We start from the raw sequence: 14,941 nt of genomic DNA, 5'->3' as shown, positions 1-14,941 counted from the left end.
GACAAACTTGTGCCTTAGTCCACATCCTCCCTTGAGAGTTTTTGTCATCATTCTTGACAACAAACCGTTTAGATGATGGGCCGTTACCTTCTGCTCCTCCTCCTTTAGCCCAACAATCCCTTCTGTAATGGCCACGCTTTCCACAGTTGCCGCAAATCGTCAACCTTCTATCTGTGTTCACAGTGGATTGAACTGCCGCCACACCCTTCCGGTTTGGCTTGTTTCCTTCTTCCTTATCTTATCTCATAGCCATCTCTAGGTGACTTGCCCATTGCAGGATTTGGTCAGATGTTTCTCCTGGATTGAACCCCAGTGATAAAGCTTGTTGGTATTTTGGGCCAAATCCATTCACAAGCATGTCAGTGAACTGTATATCATCAATGTCAAGAAACTTTTTAGCGCATAGAACCTACCTTTCATAGGCATTCCATTTATGTAGGGCATATTCATCTGGCGATTCACCATCTTTTTGCTTAATGTCACTGTTGTGAAAGGAATCTTTCCACTGACCAAGGTATCTTGAATTTCTTTTCGAAACTCATCCAAAGCCTGCCAGAGACTCAGTGGCCATCTGTCCACAAGTACATCCATTGGGCTGTCGTTATGGAGGATGGTAATTGTTCCCATCGATCCCTTGGGGTTTTAGCTTTCACAGTGGTGTGAATGTCTCTCAGAGTCATTTGATGTGCTTCAACCAAGGAGTCTAGCTCTCGCCAGAACTCTGTGTTTGGGTCTTGTCTCTTCAGCTGTGGTAAGGCTGTGAGAATTACTTGAAGTTCTCCTGGTGTAAATGGCCTTTCTTCAGTCGTTGTCATCTCAGATTGAGATTCTCCCTTTCTGGTTGTAGGTGAAGAAGAATAAGGACCAACTTCATCCATTGTGATTAGTTCATCAGTCTCAGTCTCATCATGAGTACATTTCTCTGTTTGGCTGGAGGGATTTAGATTTGGTGATTATTGGAGCTGCTTGTGCAGAGGCAACATAAAGGTTATCAACTGTGGCTCCATTCAAACACAATACATGAGGCTCTGTAAAGGGCATAGTGGAACTATGTTCTCTCAGCTTAGGCAGTTGTGAGTATATCTGTTCATAAGGTGGTGACATTAAAGTCTTCGCTGAGTCGACAGGTGCTTGCAGATATTTTCGTTCAGCCTCTGGCATTATATTTGTAATGTCTGGATCAAATGAGTCATTACTGTTTGTCTTTTATTCTTCTGGACATTTATTTAACATGATTTTATTCAACTTGTGATATGCTTTCATTTGAGGATTCGTTGTTTCAGCATGTGGAACTGGACAACTTTCAATGCGGCAACAAATTCCTCCTTGTTTCAAAATCCAGTGAGCTGTGAGTATTGGATATGCTTGTAACTTGATGGAGTAATTTTGTCTTTCAAACCAATCGATCTGTTCATCAGTGGATAGTTCAAAATTCAGACCTTTCTTCAACAGCTCAACTTGAGTCTTCATTCTTTTGAAGAAACCATTTTGTGATCGACTGACTTTAAGCCATTGTGCAACTGGGTTGTGTATATGTGTGTGTATGTATTTGTAATCTAAATGTCTAAACCTATCTTAATTTAAATCCTCTGTATATGCATAAGAGAGGGAAGGAAAACAAATGTGTGTAACTGATCTGAGTATGAAAGCCGAACGGCAGGGGGCTATGTATGTGTGAGTATTAGAAACGAATGTGCGTCCAGACAATGTGTGCATGTGTGTGTGCATGTGTGTGTCCTCTCTTCTGCAGTGATCTGGAACCCCCTTTCTCTCCCTCCCGGGCATGTATGCGTGTGTGTATTTATAAGGACAGGGAGCGAGAGATACAGAGAGAGAGAGAGTGTGTGTACTGACTAGCTCGCTCACTCTCCTATTATAGACATCTGGTTTTTACATTACAATGGGAAAGAACTGCTAGGTATAGAAAGTTTTTTTTTTTGGGGGGGGGGGGGGGTACTCTCAGGAGGCTTCTCCCTCCCTTACAGCTCTCTTTTCTGCTTGGATAGCTTAACGAAACAGGGATTCTACACTCTCCTTAAAACTTTATCATCAATTTTGTACCTTTTATGAATACTTTTTAACCATTTTTTCTTTTGTCTCTTTCTTTCTTTTATTGTTTCTTTCCCCTTTCTCCTGTTTCTTTAAACAGTGAAACTACAAACATTAAAACCAACTGAATTGCTATGATCAAGGAATCCTAGTCTCCTTTTGACTAGCTAACCATTTATGGTTTTCCGGTCATGACACCTGACCTTTAACCTTCTATCATAGCTTTAAATCGCCTCTTTTCCGAAATCAATTTCACAGTTAAGTTAAAATTTGGAGTTTCACTGATCAGATCAACTCTACCAACCAGATCAACCTAACTTAGCCAAATCAACTCAAATTAGCCAAATCACATTTAAATTAGCCAAATCAAACTTAAATTAACCTTAAATTTAGCTAAGTCTAACATTTACTAAATCCTGGCAACACCAACTGGTCTTAATTGATTATAAAATTATAAAAAACATCTTACCTGATTGTTCTGAGACAGATACCTGAAGATGCTGATCCTGTTCGTGACGTCAAATTGAAGACATTTAGTCTTTTTCCCCCATTGTGTAGTCACGGAGCCACACCAGTTAATTTTGCCAAGGAAAAGTACATTTATTAAATCTTTTAGTTATAATAATGATGTTATGCTATGGTCTTCTCTACCTTTCCCATCTTTCACTTTTTCTTCCTCATCTTTCTCGGTCTCGCTCAGTCTTATCTTTTACTAAAGAAAATACATTCACAGAGTGTATTTAAGCATACCCTAACAGTTTAAAACAACTTTCCCTCCCCTCATAATGGAAAATACACATCTCAAATTACACATGATACACATACGACTAATGTACTGTAAAAGCTTACACATATAACCTATATAAGGCTTGCACATACAACCTATATCAGGGGTCGGGAACTTATGGCTCGCGAGCCACAAATGGCCCTTTGTTAAAAATCAGGTGACTCGCTGGGTGTCTCACCATTCACCAACACATGATCGTTTAAAACTTTCTAGAGATAATTTTCCTGTAGAAAGTGTGGGTGCGATTGCAAAGCTTGATTTCCTTTCTCCTGAATTTGTCATACAGCCTACTTCTGGTGAACAAAGTTTGAAATGAGCACCCACCAAATGCAGATTTTTCATGCTGAGAATTTTGCTGATGTACCAGCCACTGTGGAAGGTGACCTGTAAGACTTCTCGGAGTGATATATTACAAGAAATTAGACACAAAGACATGAGTTTGACAAAACATGATTATATTTTGAAGAACAGATGAAAGAAAAGCCGCCGATGCGCATCTGATTTGATATGTGTGCACAGTGAGCTCTGCTATGAGTGCAATGAAAGCGCTTCTCCAAGACACGCACATTTATAGAGTTCTGGGCCTCGTTTACCAATAACTATTGATCTTAGCTGTTAAGAGCATTTTTTACGAGCAAATTATGAACATTTGTTATTATTTATGTGCGCCCAGGGTGTGAAATAGCACACTCCAAATGCACCAAGGCTCAATCCAGTTCGTGAGCTCCTCGTTCAAATGCAGGTATTTCATGCGCGAGTAATTTTGCTCATTTACCCGCAACACGTGGATGACCTGTAAGACGTCTCGGAGTGACACATGACAAGAAATGCTGTTAGTCAAAAAGGCATGCACTTGAAGAAACACACTTTATTATATTTTTAAGAACAGACAAAAGAAAAGCCATCAATGCTCGTGTCTGATTCGCTGTTTGTTCAGAGGCGTGCAAAGGACCCTGTCTCGTGGAACAAGCGCATGTAAAGAGTTATCACTCCTTTTACTCTGTTTCATTAGACTAAAAACTGTTTGCAAGAATAATGTAGTCTATGAGAATGCTGCAAATGATCTCTGATCATCTCGTGAGGTGCTGTGAGTTTAGTTTGCTTTATTTCCACGGAGCAGTACACTCTTACACATTGTGAACGCAACTCTACAGGTTCAGTAATATGTACAGATATCTTTGTATTAAAGAAACAAAGATGAAAGTGATTAAATCATAAAGTAATAGAAGACATGTTCACCTTGAATCTAAAATTGAGTTCTATTTTATTTTCTTTAGGCATCATTAACTGTGTTACCAAAACGCAATACAAACACATTCGATAAGAACACATATTTGGCAGCATTTTTGGGGAACACAAGGGAATTTATTAGGCTTATTTATTATGATGATTATTATAATTATCTTTACATTTATAATTGTCTTTAGTTCATAATTTGTAAGCTATTAGTAATTTTCCACCTGTTGTCATTGATGGATGCTTGTGTGATGGCAAATGGGGCCATTGGAGAAGGTAAATATTTGGATTTGGGGAGGTGGTTATATATAAGATTTAAGATATAAGTTTTTCGTGTTTCAATAAATTAATTTAATTTTTAAAGCAAAATCAATAAAGCAAAAATATTCACCGACACTTGGCAGGGGGTTAACCATATAATTGGATATCGCAATATTTTAAAGGCGATTATTGTTAAAATATTTTTACACACTGCCCAGCCCAAAAGGGAAGTTAGATTTTTCATCAAGAATTGTAAAATGAAATAATTTTATGGAGACCCGCACAAACACGTGTAATCAATTCCATATTGCAACATATTACCTATTAATTTTTGCATATTTGTTTGTTCCCTGTCTGTCACTCACTTGATGTTGTGTTGATGTAGTGACACTAAGGGTTCGATCTTGTGAGCCCCAATCACCTTTGCTTCAAATAGAAAAGGCCAATGAGAATTGGTGAGTGGAATTTGCATGCCACTCTCCACCCCCGGACATACGGGTATAAAAGGAGATGGCGTGCACCACTCATTCAGATTTTTTCTTCGGAGCCGAATGCATATATTGTGTTCATCCTCTCACCTTTCGCTTATGCTGCTGGATTTTATGGCGCATATCAGCGGTCACCCTCGCACGGTCTGAGTCCGCGGGTGCTAAAAGAGTATTCAAAAGAGTATATTTCCTTCAAAAAGAGCTTGCGCAAACGCTTGGCGTCTTTTTAAAGATGTCCTTCCGTGTTTGCGCTACTGGATGTGGCCGTTATCTCTCCCTTCCGGACAGCCATGAAATCTGTCTCGAGTGCTTGGGGCGCCAGCATGCCGAGGTAGCTTTCGTGGAAGGGTTATGTTCTCATTGCGAGAACATGCCCATCAGAACGTTGCGGTCACGGCTCACTTCCACCGTGGCTGCTCCCTAACCCGCTCCGTCCTGGGCTGATGCTCAGCCGGCTGGGTCGGCAAGCACCACGGGTGAACTGGATGTGAATATGGGAGCATTTTCACCGGCTCAACCCCCGTGGACCTCCCATCCCCCAGCACACTCATTCTATCCGGAAGAGCTGTCGAGCGATACAGGTCCGCCTCAGGGTGTATTTAATGCGTCGTTCGCAGCTCGTGATGAGGATGAGCTATCGGTCGCAGCATCAGAGGGTGGGCTTCTACTATAGGAAGTGGACGAATCTTCTGAGCTCCTGCCAATGGGCGGTAGAGCATAGGATGGGCTGAAGTAGAACCCTCCACCCTGCCCTGAGTGTTCGCGGCTGGATGATTGGTTTCTGGGCTCAGAGCGTGACTCATGGCCGCAACGTGCCCCCCGGTGCCTTTCTTCCCGAAAGTGCACGAGGAGCTAACGAATTTGTGGAAGGCACCTTTTTTTTAATTTATAAAAGCTGCCCGTACTCGCTTCACGGGCCCGTCAGTCCAAACTACCCTTGACGGTGGAGTGGCTAAGGGATGTTTCGAGCTCCCCCAGGTGGAGCGCGCTGTAGCAGTGCATTTATGCCCACAGGGCGCAGCCACCTGGTGCGACCAACCAAGGATTCTTTCCAAGGCCTGTAAGTTCTCTTTTTCATTAATGACGAAGGCTTACAAGGCTGTGGGTCAAGTCACTTCCGCCCCGCACGCCATGGCCATCCTGCAGGTCCACCAGGCCAAGGCACTGAAAGATCTGCTCGAGGGTAGAACCAACCCAGGACTGATGCAGGAACTGCGTACTGCGACCGACCTCGCCTTACGGGTGACAAAAGTCACGCGGCATGCCCTGGGCCGGACTATATCCACTCTTGTGGTCCAAGGGGCGATGGTGGGGCTGAAGAGTTCACCCGGGCCAGACCGGTCGGAGTCAGTCGCCTCATCGCAGCACCTGTGGCTCAACCTTGCGAAGATGCGTGATGCCGAGAAGGTCCGTTTTCTCGATGTGCCCATCTCCCGAGGGGGGCTTTTTGGCGACACCATCGAGGATTTTGCCCATCAGTTCTCGGTGGTGAGGAAGCAGACCGAGGCGATTAAGCACACCTTGCCATTGCATGACTTGGGCGCCTTCAGGCCTCCGAAGTCCTGCACCCCATCTGCTTCTCACCAGAGCTGTTCCCCTGAGAAGAAGATCCTCCATCTCTCGAGGTGGCCCAGGCACGGGCAACCCGGGGATGAGGTGACTGACTCTGACCGGTCTGGCCCAGTTGAACTCTCCAGCCCCACCATCGCCCCTGGGCCAGCGCATGGTAAGTATTATATCAACGGGTTCCCTCTGAGCCTCGGTGCCCACATGGTCAGTTCCTCATTCCCTGGGTCAGCGCACTCGTGATGGCCAGGTGCTGGAAGTCTTTCCAGTCAATTAGGTGAACGCGAGTACCTCCCATTTCCTCATTCTCTGTCGAGAGACAGCCGGCGAACAGGTAAGTTTGCTGGTCTCTGGGGTCGCTTGCCCACTTCAGTCACCGGCCACCAATGCAGGCTTGTGGAGCAGCACGTCTCCCTAGGCTGTCTTCCAGGTGGGGCACCTGCTCTGCCTTGCCGCGAACCACCCTGCCCAGGCACAGTAAGTCCAGTCGTCCCCTAAATGCCGCTGGCACAAAGTCTGGAGGCCTGGTTAGCACTCTCCAACAACTGAAAACACAGCGACTGAAGCATACATAAACCGCCAAGGCAGAGTACGCTCGCGTCGCATGTTGCAACTTGCCCTCCGCCTCCTCCTCTGGAGGCAGCAGACGTTGAAGACACTGTGAGCCACTTACCTTCCAGGCGTCCTCAACCATGCAGTGAGCATGCTCTCTCAGCAGGTAACACTCTGTGGGGAGTGGGGACTCCACCCCCATGTAGTCCAGCTGATTTGGGAGAGATTCGGGGAGGCACAGGTAGACCTGTTCGCCTCCCAAAAGTTCTCTCACTGCCCCCTTTGGTACTCCCTGTCCGAGGCTCCCCTCAGCATGGGTGCCTTGGCGCACAGCTGGCCTTGGGGGCCATGCAAGTATACATTTGGGGCAGTGGTGGCTCAGCGGTTAAGGCTCTGGGTTACTGATCAGAAGGTTGTGCGTTCAAGCCCAGGCACTGCCAAGATGCCACTGTTGGGCCCCTGAGCAAGGCCCTTGACCCTATATGCTCCGGCGGCACCATATCATGGCTGATCCTGCACTCTGATCCCAGCTTAGCTGGGATATGTGAAAAAAGAATTTCACTGTATATGTACAAAATGTATAATGTGTGATAAATAAAAGTAAGTATACTTCTCCTCCAGTGAGCCTCATTGCACAGACTCTGTGCAAACTCAGGGAGACAAACAAACAGCAAGTCCTGTTCATTGCGCTGTACTGGCCCAAGTACTGGTGTACTTGGTTTTTGGATCTGAAGCTCCTGGTAGTAGCACCTCCCTGGTGCATTCCCCTGAGGCAGGACCTTCTCACTCAGGAAGGAGAAGGGCACGCTCCAGCACCCGTGGCAAGGTCTTCGACGATCACTCAGGCCAGAGCCCCCTCTATGAGGCAGCTATATGCCTTGAAGTGGTGTCCCTTCACGAACTGGTGTTCTTCCTGTGGGGAAGTGCTATCCTGTGCTATCTTTCTTTCAGGAAGGGCTCCCTCTACCCTGAAAGTGTACGTGCTGCCACAGCAGCTTACCACGACACACTGGACGGAGGCCCTCATGACAGTACGACCTGATCAACAGGTTCCTCAAGGGTGCGAGGAGGTTGAATTCTCCTAGACCGTGCCTGATTCCTTCTTGGGATCTCTCTGTGGTCCTACCTGCCCTACAGAGAGCCCCCTTTGTGCCCCTGGAGCAGGCCGAGCTCAGCACTTTGTCTCTGAAGATGGCCCTCCTGGTGGCACTCACTTCCATCAAGAGGGTGAGGGACCTGCTGGTGCTCTCTGTTACCAGCGAATGCCTGGAGGCCGGCATATTTTCATGTGATCTTGAGAAACCGGCCCGTTTACGTGCCCAAAGTTCCCATCACTCTTTTTCGGGACCAGGTGGTGAACCTGCAAGTGCTCCCTTCAGAGGAGGAAGACCCGGCCTTGTCATTGCTGTGTCCAGTTCGCGCCCTGCGAATCTATCCGGACTGCATGCAGAGCCTTAGATGCTCAGAGCAGCTCTTATTTCTGTTTTGGAGGACAGCAGAAGGGGAAAGCTGTCTCCAAACAGAGGCTAGCCCATTGGATTGTGGATGCCATTTCTCTTGCATACCAGTCTCAGGACTTGCCATGCCCCTTGGGAGTCCGGGCGCACTCCACTAGAGGTGTTGCATCCTCCTGGGCACTGGAAAGGAGGGCCTCTCTAGCAGACATATGCAGAGCTGCAGGTTGGGCTACACCCAATAACTTTGCGAGGTTTTATAACCTACGCATAGACCCGGTTTCGACCTGAGTGTTACGCGGTCACAACAGGGCGGCCGGTTGGGTGTACCGCTTGCATTGCGCCTTTCCCCTTTTTTCAAAGGTGATAATGTGCGCCTTTTTGTCCACAACAGTTCCCCGTATCCGGTGAACCCCGGACACCTCTTTATTTCTTAAGCACTGTTCGGTGACGAACTTAATGGAGGAGTAAGGACACCAGGCCCAGTACTCGTGGTATGCCCCTTTTCAGGTGAGCCTGTGTGCTCGGGCTCAGTGCTCCATGTGTTTCCACTCTTCGGTTTGCCCTTAGGTGAACCCTGTTTCCCCTCGCCAGAGCTTTCTCTGCCTCGGCCACTGTGGCTGCGTACCCTCTCTGTAGATAGGATCCTCCGGTGGTATCATTCCATATGTGAACTTCCCCGTTGGTAAGTCCATGTGAGGTATTCTCCAAATGTTAACCTCCCTCCGGTAGGATGTGGTCTCCGTAGTGCTCTCCTTCCTGGAGAGGGAAGAGCACTTCCCAGCGCTGTTCTAGAAAGTGTTCAGCAGGAAATTGCTTAACAGCAAATCAGGAAAGGGACCGCCGGTAGCCTACTTGGGTAAGTACCTCCTCCCCACTTAATGGGACTAGGGAGACACCTTACCCAACTCGCTGGAAGGTCACGACATGGTTGAGCGCTCGCTGCGAGGCATGCAGCAGCTTGCCCGTATCCACTCTTCTGTACCTCATGACACGGTTCAGCGCCTGCACCGTTTCCTATAGGAACCCCTAGTGTCACTACATCGACACAACGTCGAGTGAGTGACAGACAGGGAACGTCTTGGTTACTGATGTAACCTCTGTTCCCTGATGGAGGGAACGAGATGTTGTGTTCCTCCTGCCGTGGTGCTGAACCGGCCGCTGACATGGCCGGGACTCTCTATCGGCTCCTCAGCATAAATCTGAATGAGTGGTGCACGCCATCTCCTTTTATACCTGTATGTCCGGAGGCAGAGAGTGGCATGCAAATTCCACTCACCAGTTCTCATTGGCCTTTTCTATTTTAAGCAAAGGTGATTGGGGCTCTCAAGATCGAACCCCTAGTGTCACTACATCAACACAACGTCTCGTTCCCTCCATCAGGGAACAGAGGTTACATCAGTAACCAAGATGTTTTTGTGTTTTAGAGTAGTCTGTGGGCAATATAAACATTTTATTTTATTGAAAAACTTTGTTTTTGAAAATAGTAAATTATTTATTTGTGCTATGGCTCTTTAGAAAAAATGCATCAACCAAAAATTAGAAAATTGGCTCCTTAGTGAAAAAAGGTTCCCGACCCCTGACCTATTTAAAGCTTACACATGCGACCTTGACAGCTTACACATGCAACCTATGTATATAAAGCTTACATATGCAACCTTGACTTACACTAGGCTTTAGACATGCCTTAACTTACACAACATAACAGAAAGACATGTTTAATAATGTAATACATATGATCAATAATGCTACTAAATGATTATGAATACTAATAATAATTAATAATACTGATCAGCATGAAAATTTTAGTCTACAATTTATATTATATCTCTCCATGGAGAAACACATATTTGCTTAGAATAAATCAAAATATGCTGTGACTTTCTGAACGATATCAGTGTTTCATGTTTATCTCTGTTGTGCTCCAATGGCCAGGGCTCCACGATTAGACGCTGAAGATACCTATTGAAGGCAGTTTTGTTAGTACACAGATCGCAAGGTCTGTCATAGACTGCCCACATATTGACACCCCATGGCTTGCTCCAGGGAAAGCACTTGTGTCTGTGCTATATTGACCCCTTAAAAGCGCAAGTAGTTCAGAAGCTTTCAGGATGAATCAAACAACCATCCTTTGTGTGCAACACTCATTTACCTTGAGCATAGCCACAGCTGTGTTTGGCAGAAATCTTTCAAACTAACTTCCAGAGATTTCACTTCCTCCCCAGCTAACCTCTGTACCTGCATTTTCATGTAACCAACTTGAGATATCAACATTGCAAGAATTGTGATATTACGTGTCATATTCTCAGTGATCTATTTGTACATTTTTCTCAAACTGTTACCGGAAACATTGTCAAAATTAAGATGTGCTTGGAGTCTCTCATACTGAAAGTTGCCCTTGTTATCTGTGTTCTGTGCTTTGGTGATGTCCCTTTTGTTTTCTGTAGCTATAATAAAGTGCCGAGGGCCAGTGTGGAGTAATTGAGCTTCCTCTTAAAATGATCACCCCTTTCTTAAAGGTCAGCAATTAAAAAGATTGCAGTCTTTCCAAGTTAGCGTTAAACAGGACCTACTGTCAAGCAGCTATACTGTTAAGACTCCAGTGGGAGAAAGTATAAAATCTTGCAATCAGTAATTAAGCAATTGCATATCAATGATACAAATCTCATTACAAAAAGTTGCCCTGGCTTTATTATGAAGGTTTCAGTGCGTTGGACACACAACTCCAAAATCCACTAATTGGTAGTATGCCGTACTACCATTGAACTTATGCATTATTAATAGTCAGTAATATTAAGACATCAAGTGGTAATCAGGGCCTTTTTTAACTGTTAAGCTGCATAGAGACAGACTGGTCAATTTGTGGTCAATTTAATACGATTGCTTGTGAGCATTTAGGGAGCATTAAAATGTCAAATAACACTTGGCATCACATCATGCAGGAGCATTTATTGTGTATGGCAGCTACCATACTATGACTGCCTGGCAAATGCAAAAGGATCTTTTTGGCTTCACAATTGGTATAAATTTGAGGTGGGACTGTCTGTTGATCCAAGCAATGGCAGACAGGAACTGTGTTCGGGAAACCTGAAAACAGTAATTATTTTTGCAATTCCAAAAGGAGGTGCTAGTTACACACTTCACCATTTAAGGTTATAGTATTGGCTTTTAAAGTATACCTATTTGTCATGTGTATTTTGTTGATTCATGTCTTTTATTTTGAAAAGTTTAGTTCCTGTTCCCTGGTCATGTGATTTCATGTTTTCCCTCCATGTTCATGTGTCATGTTTTCATTGGTTTATTGTTTAATTATCTTGTTAGAGTTCTGTTTTTCATTGGTTAACTTGTTTGTCTTGTTCTCCCCTTATGTTTGCCATTGTCCATTGTCAAGTATTTAATGTATGTGGATGTGTTTTGCTCCTAGCCAAGTCAAGCCATGTTATGTTTACGTCAAGTTCATGTTTCACGTTTATAGTTAGGGTTTTGGTTTCACTTTTGTAAATAAACTGCACTTGGTTTCTTAGCCTTAATTAGCAAGAGAGGAACACAAAAGAATGGTGAATGCAAAAAATGCAAAGTCCTTATATTATAATTATTCTAGCAATGTCGTGGAGGGTTTTGCCCTGTCAATAGCTGTGAGCCTCTTGGACCTGCTCAAGTTCCACAGGCCCACTGGCACATGTGTGAACATGACACCTTGGTGCCCTGCTTATATCACACCCATGTTTAATTAGGACCCTCTGTGCTTTTTGGAACATATATACACACATGCATGGTAATGTGTAATCATGACCATTCTTTGTCTGTTACACACTCACACACAGAGTGCAACCTATTTTTATGACAAGTCAAGTTTTTGTGTCATTAATTTTATTCAAGGTTTTGAATCAAAGTAGTAGTAGTAATAATAATAATAACAACAACAACAATAATAATAATAATAAAAACTTTAGTATTCCTATTTGAATAGCCATTAATTAATGATTTGTTAGGCATTATATAATGCAATAGTGTTAGTTAAAGATGGAAAATTTAATTTGCAACTGACCAGCATATAGCAACTCTTGATTCATTGGCTGTGATGTCTATTGGCTATTTTTTTTTAAGTGACGAAGGATTGGTTTGGCTTAAAGCTTGGGTGGGTGGTCCCAAAGTTTGAAAACCCCTGATCTAAAGAAAGTAATGCACGCTGGCATTTTTTAGCATAAATGAGATATGTGTCAAACTGTGTTGGAGACAAGTCTTGTGGTTGTCTAAAGAACAGTGTTGGCAGTGGCTCATGATTGGGATGCAGCTTCAACATGTTACCCTGTGTGATAAACTCACTGCTTAGTAAGACTGCTGGCCTCTCACACTGACCTAAACTACTGTATATCCAGAGGCTGAAAAAAGTTTGTTTGGTTACTGTTGCAACTTACATATCTAGTTCAAGCTGTTTGGATATGTGAACTGTAATTGTAAAGAAGTTGTACTAAACAGTTGTTTTGAGTTATAATGAAGCTGAGAGAAGGTAGAGAGCAGAATTAAAAATGAGTGGGAAGCTTTTGTAGGTTTTCACAGTACTGCAGAATTGCAGTGGTACAGTGTCACTGAGTGGAATGGTTCAAATAATGCATGTCTTGGAGGGATTGTTAATCATGGCCAGAGAAGACAGCTATCTGGCAAATGAATTGCTCTAGTCTACAAAATGAATAAACCATTGTTTGCCCCCCCACATCTGGGATCATTAACACACAGCATATCCATGCAAAATGCTGCCCACAACAATTGTTTTTGTGTACATGTGTGTTCACACTAGGGATAATCACTAAAGGTGATTTAAGAGCTCAAAATTTAATAACAGCTCTTTATGAAATTAAAATATGACATTTGCCACCTCTCCGCAGAGGAAGGCTATCTGTTATATTTCATGTCTGCCCTCGAGACATGAGAGAAAATATATTTAACTTGAAATTCAGTTAACGTAGTTTGAGAGCCACCTAGTCATCCTGTCACATGTACGTGATTATCTCTTCAAACATCTGTATCAAGGGGTTTGAGTATATGATAATGTAATTCAAGGTCTTATGAAAACAAATAAAATGTGCCAGTTTAAAAATAAAAAAGAGAGTTTAAATTCATACTATGATCTTGCCTCAATTACCTCATTTTAAAGCTCTAACAAGACATGACTGTCTCTTTTTATTTATGGTCAACATGAAATCAATATTGACACTATTTACTTTCTTAATCCACAGTCCTGGTTTTATTGTGCACGATTTATTGGTGCATGTTATTCAAAATAAAAACATTTTTGTCTTCATAATCTTTTATCAAAATGTAATAGGTGTTTTTGAGTGTGTTCAACTGTGACTCACCTTACAGAGATTTGCCCCTTGCAGTCGGAGGTTTTGAAAAGAGTGCCATCAAGTCTAGGACCCTATGAAATCTGTTCTATTTTTTTCCAAATTCCATTTTATTTTTTCCCCAAATTCCATGTTTTCCATTTAATTTTCTCTGAATATTGCTTAAATATAATGTAATTATTATTGATATATTATTTTTTTCATTATTACTACTACTACTACTACTACTACATTGAATATTAAATTTTACTACACAGAAGTAATATATTTCTGTGGCATTTTTCAATTTCACGCATCTAGTTAAATGAGTTAATGAGTTTAATTATTTGATGGATGTTTTTGACGGCTTCACTTCTCACCTCCGGAAAAGCAGTTCACTATATGGTCTAATGTGCTTATTAAACCGCAAAAGGCTATGATGTAATTATATAAATATATGGTCTGTATGTGCTAAAGCATGCATAGTGAATAAAGTGCTCTGCTCTTTGTCATTAATACACACACAGAGTGCCCGTTATGTTAACGATGAGGTTAGTGTATAAGCTTTGCTTCTCACATTCTATGGCTGTGTCTCATTTTTAAGGCTGCATGCTAGGTAGGATGCATCCTTTGAAGGTTGCAGTATACTGAGTGTCCTCCTTTAAACAAGCCTCGTTTAAACGAGACAGCCTTCGTAGGGCAAACGGAAACTGAACGTAACATGGCTGTTATGACAGCACGCCAATCTTTAAAAAGCACGAGCATTTTGAGTGAGAAGGGAACAAAGTCCCTCTGGAAGGGAATGTATGAGGTACATTTTAGGAGAGTTATGATGATGTAAAGAGAAAAGAAAATTGATTTTACAGTTGTACTTTTAGTCTAATACTTTATTTTAATTATATATTAATATAATTATACATATTATATACTCTGCACCCATCTACTGAGGTACTTCAGCTTGGGAATTAACATTACTTGCGTTTGAACATCATATTTATGGGCAAATTGGCGTCATTTTTTTAGACATTTCTGTTGAAGCAAAGAATTGTGGGTTGTGAGTGCCCACGAAGGATACACCTCATGCATCCTCCGAATTCCCGTGAAAGAAGGTTGCATTCGAAGGCTTCATTCGAAGTGTCCTACTCACTTTTCTGAAATGAGACAGCCTCGATGACATATGCGGCCGACAAATGCGACCTCCAGAGGACACATCCTTCCAAACGA

This window comes from Myxocyprinus asiaticus, chromosome 10 (genome assembly GCF_019703515.2).
Source record: "Myxocyprinus asiaticus isolate MX2 ecotype Aquarium Trade chromosome 10, UBuf_Myxa_2, whole genome shotgun sequence".
Taxonomy (NCBI): Eukaryota; Metazoa; Chordata; class Actinopteri; order Cypriniformes; family Catostomidae; genus Myxocyprinus; species Myxocyprinus asiaticus.
The sequence above is the reverse complement of the archived record's forward strand: the minus strand, read 5'-3'. Positions refer to the sequence as shown.